This window comes from Mesocricetus auratus, unplaced genomic scaffold (assembly GCF_017639785.1).
Source record: "Mesocricetus auratus isolate SY011 unplaced genomic scaffold, BCM_Maur_2.0 Super-Scaffold_100676, whole genome shotgun sequence".
Taxonomy (NCBI): domain Eukaryota; kingdom Metazoa; phylum Chordata; class Mammalia; order Rodentia; family Cricetidae; genus Mesocricetus; species Mesocricetus auratus.
The window spans coordinates 30,201,522-30,220,934 of record NW_024429266.1 but is presented as its reverse complement, the minus strand read 5'-3'; the positions used below and the strand labels follow the sequence as shown (position 1 = coordinate 30,220,934).

At 39.2% G+C, this 19,413-nt stretch overlaps 1 long non-coding RNA gene across 4 annotated transcripts in view; it reads right to left on the bottom strand.

Annotated features, from left to right (window-relative positions):
* The window catches only part of LOC110341093, a 170,882-nt gene that overhangs the window by 7,840 nt on the left and 143,629 nt on the right, over positions 1 to 19,413 (bottom strand). For all 4 annotated transcript variants that reach the window (XR_005874221.1, XR_005874220.1, XR_005874222.1 and 1 more), the window contains exon 3: positions 3,881 to 3,953. This is a non-coding gene — a long non-coding RNA (uncharacterized LOC110341093). The remainder of the gene's footprint in view (positions 1 to 3,880; positions 3,954 to 19,413) is intronic.

Sequence of the window (19,413 nt, the reverse complement as noted above, 5' to 3'; positions counted from 1 at the left end):
ACCTGCTTAGCCCATGTATTACTTGTATGTATATGGTTTCAGGACTGACCACTTGGTATTGGATAGCCAATTGGAAGGCTCTTCCCTGGAGAAAACTATTTCTCCTGCTCTCAGCATTCCTTGGTTGCTGTAGTTCTTTGTGGTTGAAATCTTGGGCCTCTTTGTAACATCATTTATTCTGAAATTTTCATTTTTGTAATAGAGTAACCTAGTTTCATTTCTGTTGCTGTAATGGAACACCATGACCGAAAGTAGTTTAGGGGAGGGAACTTATCTGGTTACAGTACTTTATTTGGGGAAGTCATTCAAGCAGCTTGTCACATGACTCCCACAGTGCAGGGAGACATAATCCAATATTACCTGTTTGCCTCTAGACAGCCTCTTCCACTCTTTACTCTTACACAGCTTAGACACCATGCCCATGGAGCGATGCTATAGTAGGCTGGGTTAGTTAACAATCAAGACAGTCCCACATAGACTTGCCTGTTGAAACTCCCTTCTCAGGTTGTGTCTTTTGACAGTTAAGCTAACCAGCATGCTTCCCAAAGACTTTCTTACACCATCATGCTAGGATGAGGATTTTAAGACAGACTTTGTGAAAGTACAAACATTAGATCATAGCAATAGTTTTGCATTGTAGGAATGTGCCAACATGCATATTCAGTCTCTAGTAAAGTTATCTTGGCTGATTCCAGTTGGATGATGATGACTAAGTCTGTTACAAATACCAATTTCTGCGTGTGAATTTGAGGTTTCAGGTAAGCTGAGTAAACCCCCCTTCCCTCTCTCTGGCATAGTGTTTATATCCTATGATGATTATATGGGTCAAAATCAGTATCCATGGGTATGTCTAAGATGTGAGTTTCAGGTTAGCTCAGAAACTCTCAAGTGTTCTCTCTTTGACATAGTATTCATATCATAAGATAACTATGGGAGCCATAGTCAGTATCTTAGGGTATGTCTAAGATGCGCAGACTACAGTTGTATGGAAATGTGAATATAACAACCTGTGCCTGTTCAAAGCCTCACTGTTCTCCTGAAACCAAAAATAAAGCACTCTAGAACAGGTTTAATTTGTAAAGGATCCAGGGAGATCACTTGTTCCTCATCAAAGCACTGCTCCTCCAGTGGCATCAAATGTTAGGAGCTTTGCTAGAGCATCAGCTAATGCATTGTCTCCTTGACTGCTCTATGGGTCATTATTTTATTTATACCTGATCATGTTATTCAACTCAAATGCTGCAGGGATTTATCTTTTTTTATTATTTTAATTTTAAATAGATTGTTTTACATGTCAATCCCAGTTCCCTCTCCCTCCCCTCCTCCCGCACTCCCCCACCATCTCCCCCCCAGCCTCCCACCCTATTGCCACTTCCTTCCACATAGGGGATATCTAGAGTCTGTCATTTCACTCAGGGCAGGGTCCAGGCACTCCTCTAAGAATCCAGGCTGAGAGAGCATCCCTCTTTGTGTTATGGACACATGATGTCTGTTTGTATTCCAGGGATAAACACTGATCCACTGCTCAGGGCCCCATAGGTTGCCCAGGCCTCCTCACTGACTCTTACATTCAGGGGGTCTGGATCAGTCCAATGCTGGCCTCCCAGCTGTCAGTCTGGGGTCCAAGAGCTCTCCCCTGTTCAGATCAGCTGTCTCTGCTGGTTTTGCCAGCCCATTCTTTGCCAATTTGCTCATTGCTCCTCTCTCTCTGTCACTGGGTTCCTTGGGTTCAGTTCAGTGTTTAACTGTGGGTGTTTGCCTCTGCGTCCATCAGTCACCGGATGAAGGATCCAGGATGGTTATAGACATCAAGTTCATTATCAGGAATGGACATTTAAGGTGGTCTCTCCACTATTGCTTAGTTTGCCAGTTGGTGTCATCCCTTTTGATCACTAGAGGTCTCACAGGTGCCTGATCTGTCTTCTAACCTATGATTCCCTCTTCCCCCTATATCCTGCCCCCCCACTCAACCTTCCTGTTCCCCCATGACCTACTCTTTAGGCTAGTGTCATATTGCTTGTCTTTACTCAATGCAGGAATACGCTAAGGACTTGGAATCAGTCTTCTAGAAGAGTTTTAAGCTAATCACCAAAGTTGCAACACCTGCAGATACACTGGTTTACTTCTCATCTTTCACTTATGTACTTTTCTACTGTAGCACTGGAAGACTCTGTATCAGGCCAACCCATGAAGGTCTTTAGGATGATGTCTGTCAGGGTGTCTGATGCTCCGTAGTCACTTGAAGGGCCTAAGAAAAGTCCAATCATTGGCCTTTATTTTAATGGGGGAAGAGAAGGTAACATATATGCCATGACACACATATAAAGGGCAGAGAACAACTTTGTGGAGTCGAGAATTGAACTTAGTTTACTGTGAAGTTGGGGGTTGAACTTAGGTTACTAGGCTTGCATGCTAAATTCCTTTATCCACGGAGCCATATTGCCAAACCCAATCACTAGATTTTCGTTTTTTGTGTCTAGTTGGTTGAATGGACACATTACTTCCCTTGCCAGTTTTTACGAGAGTTTTTTACCTTTTGGATGGAAAATTGATTATCTTCTCCTGGGAGATGATAACTTCAGAACATTCTATTTTGTTTACTACAGTGATGCAAACATCTGATTTATTAGTTTTCAGATTATAAAGTCTTTTCTACCCCATTTACTGCATATGAGAACTTCCTCTTTTCATAGGAATGAAGAGCATATTACACTCATCAAAATTTATTTTCTGTTATTGTCATAGTCTTTCTGTGCTTTTGCAGTACAGTGTTACAGACTGTAGGTAATTTACAGAAAACAGAATTTTATTTCTCACAGTCTGGGGGTTGGGAAGTATAAAAGCAAAGAGTCATTGTCTTACTGGACCTTACTTCATCCTCTTCCAGCAGAAGATGGGGGTGGGGAGGATAGATAAGAGCAACTCTATTGCCTAACAAGTTCTTTTTATTCTAGCCTCAGTTTATTAGCCTTGGTGGGGCCTTTATGGTCTTCATGCTCTTCCAAATTCTCAGCTCCCAACACTTGGAGACTAACTGTCTAGCACATGAATTGTGGAGGGACTTTTAGATCACAGTAAATTTCTTATTGTACCTCAAGAATATATAACTCAAAAGTCCACCTATCTCCATCCCTGAAATAGCGACTAACTATGGAAATATAAACCACATCTCCAATTTTGGTCAGCGAAATTTAACTTTACATCACATATACAATAATGGCTTGGTTAAACATCTCCATGGCAAGCACAGTATTAGATGAAAAGGTAGTTTCTTCATTAAAAAAGTTATGATGGTTTTAATTTTGATGTCTATACATTATCTTTTTTCTTTTAAAAGTGTTTATCATAGAAATAGCTGTAGCCCTAAACATTACATATTTTTGGTAAACTTAGGAACTGAAAGTCCTAACATTGATGTCATTGGAACCACCCTGATAGAAATTGACAAAGTAATAAAAAGACAAACTTTTAAAGAATGTTACCAAAGATCAATCAGGCAGTTAGAGGATGCTCATAGGGCAACTTTAGCTTTGAAAATAGAAACACAGGCCTTCTTATGAGGTTTCCTGCTTCCTGAGCATTTGCCAAACTTATCCCACACATCTCATTTAGTCAATCTCCTATGGATTTGTGCCATCTTAAATTTATACTGTTATAATCATCCTTCCCCTTACACCATTCAAACACTGCTAGAGTTTTCTATCTTAGAAAACTTTATTTGACCCCACAATAAACATGTTGGACTTTTCAACCAGCTTTTCAGGGCCTTTCATTTTGTTGTTTTTTGTTTGTTTGTTTTAGTTTTTACTTTCTCATCTTTTAATCACATGTGAAATTCAAGCTTAACTTTTATCATCAAACTGAAAAAAGTCAAGCTTACCTCTGACATCACAAATGGTTTACTGTCACTTCTTCAGGGCAAGTTGGGAGACTGGAAGTGGCTTCCGTGTGACCTGATGAAACAAACAGTAAGAGTAAGAGAAAAGTAGAGCATATTCTTAAGAGAAAGGAGATAAAAAGCTTTAGAAATTCACATAACGGACCTGCAGTGATAGGACAACTGGCAAACGCTCACAAGCATAAAAAGCTGAGTTTGACCCCGAACCATTGTAAAAGGCCTGTGTGGTGATACACACATGTAAGCTCAGTACTGGAGAGGTAGACAGGAGGACTCTTGGGGCTTGCTGGTCAGCCAGTTTAGTTGAATTATTGAGCTAAAACCCAGTGAGAGAGCTGCTTCAAAGAAGTTGTATGATGTCCCTGAGAATGTCACCTGAGGTTGTCCTCTGGCTTCTACACATATTCACACACATGTGCACATACATACAGGAGAACATGCATGCACACATGGGCACACTGATACACACATATAGATTTAAAAAATAAATCCACAAAGGTATCTGAAAAGTGTGGAGAAAAAGAAATAAACCAAGTGGACACAGTCCTGTGGTGGCAAGGGGAGCAGAAGCCTCACTGAAAAGCTGTAAGAGCAGTTCTGTTATTCTTTTCAAAAGTAGGCTGCCCAAGAAGATCCCTAACTAAAACTAATGGACCTATCTCAACAAATAGATGTGCACATTGCAACACAGAAAAACAAGTGATATGGAAAATAAAGGCAATTTGAGTTCTCCAAAAGATCATACGACCTCAACTACAGAATAAAAAGATATTAAAATTGGTAAAATTCTGGTTGAAGATTTTTAAAGTTTACTTGTAAAAACTATAGATGACCTAAAAGACTATTAAAATGAGTAGACAAATTCACTTCAGGATCTAGTTAAGAAAGTCAGTAACAAAAGGAAAAGCAATTAGCAAATGGACCAGACAATAAGGAGCATTGATTTAAACAAAAATTAGCAACATGAAGGAAAAATTTAGTAGGGGCATGAAAGGTTTGAAAGAAATCTTGGAAATAAAAACTCACGAATAAAACAGAAAACACAGTAGAAAGTACCACTAACAGACCAAACAAACGGAAGAAGAAAACACAAGCAATAGAAGACAAAGTTAACAAATATTACATTCAACCACAAGGAAATAAAGAGCCATAAGCTCACACCCAACAACTATAATAAAACCAAGAGCCTAAGCCTGAGACTCCATGGTATAGAAAGGGAACTGAGATGAATAAATTAAAGGTTTAGTAAAGGATCTATGCAGTGAGGTGATAATGGAAAATCCCCCAAATTCAGGGAAAGAAATAGACAGATAAGAAAGGCATTTAGAAACTCCAAATAGTCATGACCAACAAAGAATCTCTCATGATATATATAGAGAACACAAACAGACAGACAGACAGACAGACAGACACACACACACATAGAAACCTAAGAACAAAATAAATCTATTAAGAAAGGAAAGGTTATTAAAATAACAACAGGTTTCTCATCAGCAATATTTTTATCTTTATTTATTTATTTTTATTTTTTGAGAAAGGGTTTCTCTGTGTAGCTTTTGTAGACCAGGCTGGTCTCAGACTCATAAAGATCTGCCTGCCTCTTCCTCCCAAATGCTGGGATTAAAGATGTGCACCATCACTGCCCAGCTTCATTGTGCACCATCACTGCCCAGCTTCATCAGCAATATTAAAAGCCAGGAAACAGCAGAACAATCTATTTCAAGCCTTAGAGATAAATGTCACCAACATTGACATATCCAGCAAAACTGTATTTTAAAACTGACAGAGAAATAATGACATTTTAAGACAGGCACAAACTAAGGTAGTTCATGACCACTAAGCCAAGACTGTAGAAGATTCTAAAAGGAATACTGTACACAATGGGGAAAGAAAGACAGTTTCTTCTGAGTAGTACTTCATTATGTAAATGCATCACATTTTCTCCATCCAATTTTCAGTTGAAGGGCATCTAGGTTCACAGGCAAATGGATGGAACTAGAAGAAACCATCCTGAGTGAGGTAACCCAGTCACAAAAAGACACAAATGGTATGTACTCACTCATATATGGATTTTAGACATAAAGCAAAGGATTACCAGCCTACAATCCACACTGCCAGAGAAGCTAGGAAACAAGGAGGACCCTAAGAGACAGATATACATAGTCTCTCAGAGGAGGGGAAAGGGACAAGATCTTCTGAGCTAATTGGGAGCATGGGGGAAGGGAAGAGGGAGTTAGAAGAAAGAGAAGGGGAGAAGAGGAGGGGAGAGGAGGACAGGAGAGAGCAGGAAGATTGAGTCAGGGGAAGAATAGAGGAGAGCAAGAAAAGAGATACCATAATAGAGGGAGCCATTATAGGCTTAAAGAGAAATCTGGCACTAGGGAAGTATCCAGAGATCTATAAGGTTGACCCCAACTAATAATCTAAGCAATAGTTGAGAGGATACCTTAAATGCCCTTCTCCCATAATGAGATTGATGACTACTTTATATGCCATCTTAGAGCATTCATTCAGTAGCTGATGGAAGCAGAAGCAAACACCCATAGCCAAACATTGAACTGAACTGTGGAATCCAGTTGAAGAGAGGGAGGAGTGATGAGCAAAGGGGTCAAGACTAGGCTGGAGAAACCCACAGAAACAGCTGACCTGAACAAGGGGTTGCTCATGGTCCCCAAACAGATAGCTGGGAAACCAGCATAGGACTGTTCCAGACCTCCTGAATGAGGATGTCAGTTTGCAGGTCTGGTTAATCTATGTGGCCTCTGGTAGTGGATCAGTATTTATCCCTAGTACACAAATACAGTTTGGGAGCCCACTACACGTAGAAGGATACTCCCTTTGCCTAGACACATGGGGGAGGGTCTAGGCCCTGCTCCAAAAGATATTTGAAGATCCCCCATGGAAGGCCTCACCCTCCCTGGGGAGCAAAAAGGGGATGGGATAGGGAGTTGGTGGGGGCCAGGGGAGGAGGGGAGGGAGAGGGAACTGGGATTGACATGTAAAAGAGAAGCTCGTTTCTAATTTAAATTTAAAAAGAGGCCCGGGGTGGGGGTTGGGGAGGGAAGAAAGTCAGTTTCCATCTTGAGAACACAGGAAAGAATGGAGTTCCTGAGTGGGATAGGCAAACAGAGGGGAGCTAGGAAAGAATTTATAATGCCCAACACAATAAACAAGAGCTCCCTGATACCAGTAGAAGAAATAAACAATAATCTGATCAGCTAGAAAAACAATGGTGAAGTTATAAGAATTGTTAAATGTCTCCCAATAATAATTTTAAATGTAAATGGATTCAACTCACCAATAAAGAGATAGGTTTGCTGATTAGACTGAAAAACTAGATCTACTGATACTGTCTCAAATTTCCTTAAATTTTTACTTTTTTGAAGAATTAACAAGCTAATTGTATTTCTAAAACTCTCCCTTGGCTCTTGGTCTTTCAAATAAGTCAAAGGAGAAATTAAAAGAGAGATGTTGAAAATATATCTTCAGACAATTGAAAATGTGAATATGACATGAAAAATTAAAGGATGAAGAAAAAATACTTCCAAAAAACAAGTTTTGAATAATAACTTTGAAGATATTAGGAAGAAAGATGTCAAATAAACAACCTGACATTATACTCAAGGAGCCAGAGAAAAGGACAAAGCAAATCCATACTTAGGAAAAGAAAATAACAAAAGCCAGAGCAGAAACAAAGAACTAGAAAATTCTGAATATATCAGTAAATAAAGTTCTTCTTTTGAAAGGACAAAATAAACAAACATTTAGATATACTACATAAGCAGAGAGAGGGCTCAAAATCAGCAGGGCAATGGATATGTTATGCAAATATTACCAGGGAAACAGTAAGGCTTACAAGAGCCTGGCATGAAAACTTACAGGTCAAATTATAAAACTTAAAAAAAAAATTAGCAAATTCCTAGAAATACACATAAAGAAGTAGGAAATGTGAACAGATGAATCATATGTAAAGATACTGAACCAATGATAAAAATATTCTTATGAAGAAAAGAATTTGATCATTCATTGATGAATTGTTCCATTTAAACAACTGATACCAATTATTGCCAAATTTCAGAAGCTGTAGAGAAACTGACTTTGAGGCGGAAAAACTCATAAACTAATTTTATGAGGTCTGTGCTATCTGATACTAAACCCAAGAAATTACTCTGTAAAAGAAAATATAGTATCACCAATAACATAGATGGAAAAATCTTGAACAAAATGCTATCAAATTGAATTCAACATCTTAATAATAGGACCATTCACTATTCTCTAGTGGATTTATCTTCAATATTACAGTGACATGAAAAATTCTGTGACAATCACAAATCTGAACAGATGCAAAACAAAATTAAACATTTCTTCATATTATATCTAAAAAATCAATGTAGAACAGAATATACTTCAATGCAATAAAGCCTTCTGTGACAATGTCACAGCAGCATCATACTCAATGGTGACAGGTCAAAGTTTTGTCTTCAAGATTAGGAATAAGAAAAGGGCAGGATACTTATTCTTGCCACTTCTGTTGAACACAGTGTTAGAAATACTGTTCAACAGGGAAAGTAGAGATAGGCAATTAAGGAAGAACTGGAATAGTCTGTTGCCAAATAACACAATTTTCTATGTAGGAGATCTTAGAAACTTCCTGAATTCAGTAAAATTGCCAGATATAGAGCCAGTGTTTAAAATTAACAGCTTTTCTGTACATCTGACTATCTCAAAAGAAATCATGAAAGCAATCCATTTTATCATAGCAAATAAAATAAAATTCTTAGGAATAAATTTAACCAAGGAGGTGAAAAGAGCCACACACTGAAAACAAAACAAAAAAATTCATGAAAGAAATGGAAGGAGTTGTTAATTAGGAAGATAGTCTATATTCACAGAATAGGAGAATTAACAATACTAGACTGTTGATATTCCAAAGCAACCTACATGCTTGATGCAAACTCCATTAAATTCACAATAGTGTTTTCAATAGAAATAGAAAAATAATCTTTGTGGTCTGGAGAGATGGCTCATCCATTAAAGGTTAGGCTCACCACCAAAAATATAAGAATATCGAAAGGATCTTTGCAAAAAGAACAAAGCCTGCGTCATCATACTACCTAATTTCAAATTACATCACCAAGCTCTAACAATCCAAACATCATAGAACTGGCAAGTTGGTAGACATATAGACCAATGGAACAAGAGATTCTAGAAATAAATTCATATCTACAATTACATGATTTTCAGCACAGAAAGCAAGAACATAGAATGGAAAAAGATAGGCTGCATTAATAAATGATGTTGAGAAAACTGAATAAACACATGTAGAAACATGAAATTAGACCCTTATTTTACACCATACTAAAACAAACTCAAAATAGGTTAAAAATGTAAGGGAAAAAAACCTGTAAAGTTACTACAAGAAAACATGGGATGACAGTTCCGTGAAATTGTCTGAGAAAAACCTTAATCTTGCTAACTCAGCAAAAGTGCCAAGCAACAAAAGCAAACATAGCCAAATGGAATCGTTTCAAACTCAAAGTTCCTGGCAGCAAAGGGAGCAATCATAGAACTAAGTTCCTCCTCATGAATCAGAAGCCATTGCTCAAGTCCCTTGTTGCATCGTATGAGGGCTGTTGTTACTCAGATCAACGCTGTGAGCGCCAGTAAGGATATGGGTAACTGAATTCTTGGCACACATTTATAGAAATGTGAAGTTTTACATACACTCAGTATGGTGGAATTTCCTCAAAACATGAAAAATAGAACCAACATATGATCCAGGAGTCCCACCAATAAGTATATGTACCAAAGAAATGAATTCAGCACATTGACAAGCTAGCCTCACTCCATGCATTCTCATTGGTGGCAAATACATTGAATCAACCTAAGCACCCTTAGGTAGATGAATGGATAAAGAAAGTGCAAAATATATGCAACAGAATATTATTCTGTCTGAAAATGAAGGAATGCTATTATTTTCAACAGTGTGTATTATTGGACCTGATAGATATTATGTTCAGTGAAATAAGCCAGATACAAAAAAAAGTTGCATGAACTCTACTTGTGGCATTTTCTGAAACTGAGCTCCCTGAAATAGTAAGTAGAAAAATGGCAGCAGGAGACAACAGGAGGAGAGAAAGGAAAAATTATTTTGTTAGGGGAGTAAGTTTAAGAGACCCGTTGTACAAATGACTATAGTTACTATTCACCGTATCCTTGAATATTGCTAATACAATAAATTTTAGGTATCCTCCATACAAATAAATCATAAACATTTCTTAAAAGAATGTATTGACTACCCATAACTTACAAATTTTTTTGCTGTCAAATAAAGGTGATCATGTCACAGGGTTTCTGCCCTTAAGGGTCATTCCATTTACATAGAAAATGCCAATGTTTTATAGTGTTTTGAATGACAGGGCAAAAAGAAGATGTTTGTACATACTTTGACATCATTTAAATAAGCTGCTTCATTGACGTTATAACAATAAGTATGGGGACTGAGGCATTAGTTTGGAACAGTTTGTAATGGGAAGGTGAGACAAGAAAGTCGCTCTAACCTGTGAAAATATGCTTTTGATATGTCAATAATAACCAGGAAAGAGGATTTCCACATAATATCAACGTCAAGCTTTCCCCATGGAGTTAACACTAGATCTTTTGGAAAACATCCATTTTCGATTTCATCTGAAGTTTCTTGCACATTTCTTGTCCTTCTGGATATCAATGGCACATTATTTCCATGACACAGAAGCTGTTACAATAGTCCCAAGAAGGCAAACAAAAGTCAGCTGATTTATTAGGGCTATTGTTGCATGTGCGTTTTGTCTCCTTTTCTACTGTGTACTAGGAACATCAATGGCAGAATCTGTTCTTTATTTTTTCCTTAGGGAATCCAGAAGACATTATGTTTGAAAAGATTTCACTTAGCAGAGATATGCAAAATGGAACTGCAGTATGGAATACATCACCGAAACCCATCAACCATCATTTGCCAGTGGGTACATCAACCACAGCACAGCGACTATGTGATTGTCCCCAGACTCTTGCCTTATAGACACAGTCTCTGACTCTGAGCTTTTCAGTGAAGATAGAGAAAGCACATGCATGATGATAAGAGGAAAAAGTGGGCATTTCTGTCTACAAACATTTAAAGAGAGGAACAATGAGTGAGGACTAGCCCTTCCAAGAGGGAGGTAGAGATTACACGTTTGAGCACAATGTGTGAGTGGTACTGTGTAGTGGCTGGTTAAGAGCTAAGCAGCAGGAAGCTTGGGATTCTGCTGTGTTCTGAAACCAAGGGAGCTGTCTATAGTCATTGGCTTTTATGAATTTCTTTTGACTTACCATTCTACATCTGTGTTTATTTCTGGATAATTAGTTGCCAATTAACTAGGTATGATGCTGCTAGGTGCTACATTCTTCTAAATACTGGTATAGAATTCAAAAGATTATAGTTAGCTCTTAAGTTGATTATAATAAATGCCAAGGTCTATGTAAATAAACAAACACAGTTCTGGTCTTGTTGGAGAAAGATGTGAGTAGCTGGGGATGTTTTCTGGTACAGAGAAGTCCTCCAGATAGAGTCATCCACTTGCCAGCTTTACTCTGGCTACTTTTCGTGGGCCTTTTCCTTCAAAACAAGTGTGCAGGATCTTCATAGCTTTTCCGGTTGACACACATTTTTTTGTCATAACCCTCTAGTTCCCCATATGGTTTGAGAATGTCATCACTCTCTGTTTCTCATGGAAACTAAGTTTCTTCTGTTGGTTTGTGCATTTCAGGTTTGGAGGCAGGGAGGGAATGCTTTTTTAGGATAAATGAGGTCTCCTTGAATATGGCAAAATTGTGTATCTATATCAGGTCTGGAGTAAGTGAAGAAGAGCTCATGCAGTGGTTCACGACCTATGGGTCATGACCCCTTTCAGAGTTGAATGATCCTTTCATAGGGGTCACCTAAGAGCATAAGAAAACACAGATATTTACATTAAATTACAATCCATAACAGTAGCAAAATTTCAGTTACAAAGTAAAAACTAAATAATGTTATGTTGGGGGTCGCAGCATTAGGACGGTTGAGAACCACTGATCTAATGTGTCTTTTGAGCCTTCCAGCTCCACCCTTCATAAGCATAGAGCCTTCTACTTCAATATCACCGTCTTCTACTTTTTTCAAGAAATGTCACCAACTCCAAGCCAAATTGCCTCCTGTGACCAAAGGAGCTAAAGTCTACCATTGGTATTTAGAAATACCAGTTTAATCAAGACATCTAATTCTTTTCAATCTAAAGCACTTTTCAGTCTTAACAAGATTATAATAACCCTAGCAGAGAGTAGGCATGGAGGTAACAACAGCCAAGAGCTCACATCTTGAATCTCAAGCAGGAAACAAAAAGTACACTGACACTATTTTTTTAAATTTATTTTAAGATTATAATATATTGACATCATTTTCCTTTCTCCATACACTCCCATATACCCCTCCTTGTTCTTCTTTAATCCATGTATTTTACATCAATTGTTGTTCCATGCATATATTTTCAAACCTCAAACCCCAGTGACACACCTCTTAATCCTTCCCAAACAATTTTCCCAACTGGGGACCCGTTACTCAAATGTATGGGTCTACGGAACTGTTCCCATTCAAACCACCATCTGTCTGGTACCAATGTAGTACAAACTTACAAATGACTTCTTCCTATGAATAGAAAGGGTGGATTATTAAAATCACCTTAGGGAAACCAGGCCAAAGAACTTTTCAGACACACCAGACCAAGGAAAGGATGTAGCTCCCTCCCCTAGAGCTCACTAAAAGAAGGATTGACAACTACCACCAGCTTCTCATCTGACCACCTAGAGGCTGACAGGAAGAAAGGGCCCCAGCTCAGCTTGATCCCTACGGTTGATGTAGCTGACTCAAGCTCTGTCTTTCCATCTGTCCCTTCTGCAGCTGGACTGGGTTATGAGACTTCACCCTCAGATCTGTGGCGCTCACAGCCACTGCTGTCCTTCTGTTTCTCTGCAGCCCTGTTTGGCTGTTAGCATCAGTACCTGCTCTGTCTACATTTCCACGGGCTTACTTTTGACCTTGCAGACTCTGCTATGTCCTCTTTACCATTTACAGCCACTCTACAACACACATAGACACTCTTACATGCATGTATTTACTGTGCAATATGGGGTGTGTAATCTGATTATTAATAATGATAATTAAGACTGGAACCAAAGAATCTGTACTTGCCTCAGATGTATCTGGCAAGGAAAGCAGAAGTATCTGGCAAATGATTGCCATTGAAATCACCGTATCTTGTAAACTTACTGTTACTCAATACATTCTGACACTGTTAAAAGACACATGTGTTTACTATTTTTTTCTGAAATAAAACAATCATAACAGTAGCACAGTGTCTTGTTAAAATAATAACAACAAAAACAACAAAAAATCAACCAACCAAACAAACAAACTAAAAACAAACCTGCAGTCCAGACAGAGGAAATAAACCTTCCTTCTGGATTCTGCCAGGGTACTAAAGTGGAGGGCCTGCTGAAAAAGACAGTTCTCTCTGCCTCGTTCACTGAAGGTGTATTGAAAGGGAAATAAAACAATCACCAGGAGGACTGATTTTGCTATCTTGAAACAGTGAAATCTTAACTAGAGAGCAGCCTCCCAGTGAGGCCTGATGCCAGAGCGACTCGGAGTTTGCACAGACACCCAGTGTTTCCTTCCCCACTAGCCACATGGGCCTGCTTCTGCTTCCCGTGGTGTGAGCATCCCCCCCCCCCCATGATGGTGGGATGCGGTGGGGGTGAGAGAAGAGTACAGGGTGGTGAGTGCATTCTTTGCCAGGATTTCTCTGCAGAGCTACCATTAAGAAGAAAAACACAGCAGCTGGCTCTTTCTGTTTCCCTTATGACTTCATGAAGCTCCTTGAACAGTACCCTCAAGTAACACCAAGGGAGATCCTTGGGCTTCTTAGATGCATGGCAAAGAACATCAAAAGGTGGCTAGAACTAGAAGGAGTGTAACTTGATTTCCTAAAGCTTTTTTTTAAAATCACTTCTTCTCTTTTCCATACACACCTACTCTGAGTTCTTTGCCCTTTGTTTTATTTCTATAATTTGCAACACCCTCCTTACCTCCTCTCCTCTAAAATTGGGCACTGCCAATACTCAGATGAATCTTCTTACCTGTGTTCTCTTTATGGCATGATTAATATCCATTTCCAACTTCTTTATCTGTGGATTCTCATTAGATGCTCATATTTCTATTTAGATGCCACATGTTCTTTAATTGCTTTGAATGTCTTTGTATTATTTTCTAAACTTCACAAAAAGGGACTAGGTCATAGAGTTCTTTTGTAGTCACAGTAGAAGGTACATATTGCTGGTCCTATCAATACTAACTTGATTGACTCTGGAAGGACCCCATGTAATGGGTTGGGGTCTTAGGACTGATTGAAGATGCAAAGATAACTAAGATGTGGGTGGCTAGGGATGGAATCTTCAAGGGACCACCTGCTAACTGTGAGTACACATCACAGCTTGTTTATAAGTATTTTGGTAAAGTTCTATTTCATGAGTGTCATAAGAAGAAGAGATTTTCTGTGACAGTCAGATAGATGAACAAGGCGATCTTCAAGGGCTCTAGTCAGAGGCAGGCTGGCTACCAAAACATGCTGTCAGTACCTTCTTACTCAGCCCTTGCTTGGCCCATTCCACCCTTTGCCTTCATTAGCTAGCTTTTGTGTCTACAATACCAGGAGTCCTGAGGCACATATGCTTTATTCATATGAATTCTGGACTAGCTTGCAAAGAGATGGTATATGTTTTCTGTCTTTTAAAGTCCAAAAGGCACTTGTGATGTTACTGTAATTCCCTGGGCCCATCTGAGAAAAGAAGCTGTGGGTGGCTTTGGTGCATCATGATGCAATTTTTGATCATGAGACTTTCTTTCCTCAAGGATCCAAAACACACAAATCACAAGACACACAGGAAGTCACGTCTGGGAAATAAGCGATTGTTTTGGTTGATGTTGGGAGCTTTATCAGAGATGAGAGCATGACCATGTGAGCTAACACTTTCCCCTGTCTTTTTAAGTCAATACATAAATCCATCTGCAGCAAAAGTCAGGAGGACATTCTACAAATCCTCTCCCATTTCCTGAGTGACATAGCTAGTGCAAAAGTAGAAACACTACAAGCTGCATTCACCAGAACACAGCCAGGCTTAGGATTTCCCAAGAATTTGTGACATTGAGTGGGGCTTTCTGTTACAGCATCTGTAAACAGTTACATTCAGTTAGACAAGATAAAATCCTAGAGTGACAAAATTTCCAAGGAAAAGTCCCTTATAATAATAAAATAATAGCAATTAATTGAGGGATTATATTGATAGAGGCTGATTTTAGCACATTATAATTTAATCTTCAAAGTGATGCTACAAGATAATAATATTAGCACCGGGCTATAGATAAGTAAATAGAGGCATGGAGTAGGTAAAGGGCTTGTTGAAGGTTAACTTTAGGCTCTGAAGCCTTCTCAAATAATTGAAATACACATATAGGTCCTGATCTTGTAGAGGACAGAATCAAAGGCTTCTGCATCTATGAGACCTTGTATAGTATTTAGCTTAAGAAGATTAATTAATTGTGTCTTATGACAGGTTGGCAAGGACCTCATCCTCCCATGTGCTCTGTTGGTTTTATAAGTATAATGGTGGATGTTTAGGAGCTTATGCCAAGAAGCTAGCAGTTGGCTTCAAGGGGGGCAGCAAAGCCATGTACTTCCTTTTCTATATTTGCCATCCTGGAAGAGAGTGTAGCCATGCAACTTCCAAATATAAGCAAACTGCCTGCTATAGAGGCCTTGATGCTGGAGCTTGTGGCATCTGGTCATGCTGTGTCCACACTGAGGAAGCAGTGAAGGACAAACACTGGTGCTAACCCAACATTGTTGTTTTGTGGTTTTGTACTGGAGCCCACAGAATGCTGCTATCCACAGTTAGCATAGGTCTTCCTACTTTAATTAGTCTAGACTACAAGCTCCTTTTCAGGTACATTCAGAGGTTGTTTCCTAGGCGATTTTAGAGCCTATCAATTTGGCAATCAATACTAATGGTCACAACCTTGCTTACTCTTTACCTTGCTTGAAGATTTATCACCTAGGTGACTCTAGATCTTGTCAAGTTGACAATCATCATTAACTATCACAGCTTCCTATTGTTTTCCTTACTGGAGATGTGCTAGAGTTGCTGTTACAAAGTTAGGGTATAGGGTCAGAGATGAGCCAAACCTCAAGATCAAGTTAAACTGAAGTAGCAAGGTGTAGGACGATATAGATTATAGAGGCAAATGGAAAATGGGGTCCCAATGAATGAGAGGGTGGACAGAGAGGCAGAAGACCTAGATAGATGAATAGGCAGACTATAGATAGTAACTCTAGTAGGCTGTATCACTTGTGGGGATTGAGGTACACTGAAGCCCTTGAGACAACTGGGACTTCTCTGCCTATCAATGTCAGAGGGTCAGATGATAGGTCAGTGGGGTGTCAGCATCACAGTGGCAGGCGTTTTCCTCTTTTGAGCTTTATGTGAGGGAGTTGCGTCCTTTCCACAGTTTGGTGTGTTAGGTGAGTTCTCTAGCCTGGTTTTCCGAATATAATTTTAATGCACTAATATGCTTCTACAGTCCCAATTCATTTTGATAACTTTTTTAAAATTAAATTTAATTTAGAAACAAGGTTGCTTCACATGTCAATCCCAGGTCCCTCTCCCTTTTCCTCTCCTCCTCCGATGCCCTCCCACCAACCCCCCCTAATCCGCCCTCATTTCCCAAGGGAGGGTGAGGCCCTTGATGGGGGTGTCCATAGTCTGTCATTTTATCCAGGGCAGGGCCTAGACCCACCCCCAAGAGTTCAGGGTGAGAATGCATCTCTCATTGTTGGATGGGCACTCAAAGTCCATTTGTATGCCGGGGATAAACACTGATTTACTACCCAAGGCCCAATAGATTGCCTAGGCCTCTTCACTGACACCCACATTCAGGGGGGCTTGATCAGTCCCATGGTGGATTCCTAGCCATTAGTCCAGGATTCAAGAGCCAACTCTTGTCAGGTCAACTGTTTCTGGGGGTTAAACCAGCCCATTCTTAACCCCTTTACTCATCAGTCCTCCCTCTCTGTCTCTGAGTTCCTTGAGTTCAGCTCAGTGTTTAGCTGTGGGAGTCTGCCTCTGCTTCCATCAGCCACTGAATGAAGGTTCTGTTTCCCAGACTCTGGCCATGGGATTGTAGGCTGGCACTCCACAGATCTATGTCTAAAATCCATATATGAGAGAGTACATACCATGTTTGTCTTTTTGTGACTGGGTTACCTCACTCAGAATGGTTTCTTCTAGTGCCAAACATTTGCTTGCAAATTTCAGGATTCCATTGTTTTTTTTACAGCTGAATAGTACTCTATTGTGTAAATGTACCACATTTTCTCTATCCACTTTTCAGTTGCAGGGTATCTAGGTTGCTTCCAAGTTCTGGCTATTACAAATATTGCTGCTATGAACATAGTGGAACAGATGTCCTTGTTGTATGAATATGCATCTTTTGGATATATGCCTAAGAGTGGAATTGCTGGGTCTTGTGGTAGGCTGATTCCCATTTTTCTGAGGAATCTCCATACTGATTTCCAAAGTGGCTATACCAGATGACACTACCACCAGTAGTGGAGGAGTGTTCCCCTTTCTCCACAACCTGTCCAGCATAAACTGTCATTGGAGTTTTTTTTATTTTAGCTATTCTGACAGGAGTAAGATGGTATCTCAGAGTTTTTTTGATTTGCATTTCCTGGATGGCTGGGGATGTTGAGCATTTTCTCAAGTGCCTCTCAGCCATTTCAGAGTCCTCTATTGAGAATACTCTATGTAGTTCTGTAGATCCTTTGGTGTTTTGGAGACTTGCTTCTTGAGTTCTTGGAAAATTTTGGACATCAGCTCTCTGTCAGATGTGGGGTTAGTGAATATCTTTTCCCATTCTGTAGGCTGCCTTTTTGTCTTGCTGACTGTGTCCTTTGCCTTACAGAAGCTTCTCAGTTTCAGGAGGTCCCATGTATTAATTGTTGACATCACTGCCTGTGCTACTGGTGTTATGTCCAGGAAGTGGTCTCCTGTACCAATTCATTCAAGGGTACCACCCACTTTCTCTTTTAAGAGGTTCAGTATGGCTGGGTTTACGTTGAGGTCTTTGATCCATTTGGACTTAAGTTTTGTGCATGGCGATAAACATGGATCAATCCTCATTCTTCTACATGCCAGCCTCCAGTTATGCCAGCACCATTTGTTGAAGATGCTTTCTTTATTCCATTGTATATTTTTAGCTTCTTTGTCGAAGATCAGATGTTCATACATGTATGGGTTAATATCAGGGTGTTCAATTAGATTCCATTGGTCTACCTGTCTATTTTTGTGCCAATACCAAGCTGTTTTCAGGACTATAGCTCTATAATAGAGCTTGAAGTCAGGGATGGTGATGCCTCCAGATGTTGCTTTGTTGAATAAGGTTGTTTTGGCTATCTTGGGTCTTTTATTTCCCATACAAAATTAATTATTGTTCTTTTAAGGTCTGTGAAGAATTGTGCTGGTATTTTAATGGGAACTGCATTGAATCTGTAGATTGCTTTTGGCAGGATAGCCATTTTTACTACATTGATCCTACCTATCCAAGAGCATGGGAGACCTTTCCAGTTTTTGATGTCTTCTTTAATTTCTTTCTTCAAAAACTCAAAGTTCTTGTAATACAGGTCTTTCACTTGTTTAGTTAGCGTTATCCCAAGATATTTTATGTTGTTTGTGGCAATTCTAAAGGGTGATGTTTCTCTGATTTCTTTTTCAGCCCTTTTTATCATCTGTATATAGTAGGGCTACTGATTTTCTTGAGTTGATTTTGTATCCTGCCATTTTGCTGAAAGTATTTATCAGCTGTAGGAGTTCCCTGGTAGAGTTTTTTGATCACTTATGTAAACTATCATATCATCTGCAAATAGTGAACGTTTGACCTCTTTCTTTCCAATTTGTATTCCCTTGATCTCCTTTTGTTATCATATGTCTCTAGCTAGAACTTGAAGTACAATATTGAAAAGGTATGGAGAGAGTGGACAGCCTTGCCTTGTTCCTGATTTTAGCAGAATTGCATTGAGTTTCTCTCCATTTAGTTTGATGTTGACTATTGGTTTGCTATAGCTTTTATTATGTTTAGGTATGTTCCTGTTATCCCAGATCTCTATAAGGCCTTTATCATGAAGGGGCATTAGATTTTGTCAAAGGCTTTTTCTGCATCTAGTGAGATGATCATGTGATTTTTGTTTCTCAGCTTGTTCATATAGTGGATTACATTGATGGATTTTCATATGCTGAACCATCCCTGCATCCCTGAGATGAAACCTACTTGATCGTGGTGAATGGTTGTTTTGATGTGTTCTTGGATCTGATTTGCCAGTATTTTATTGAGTATTTTTGCATCAATGTTAATG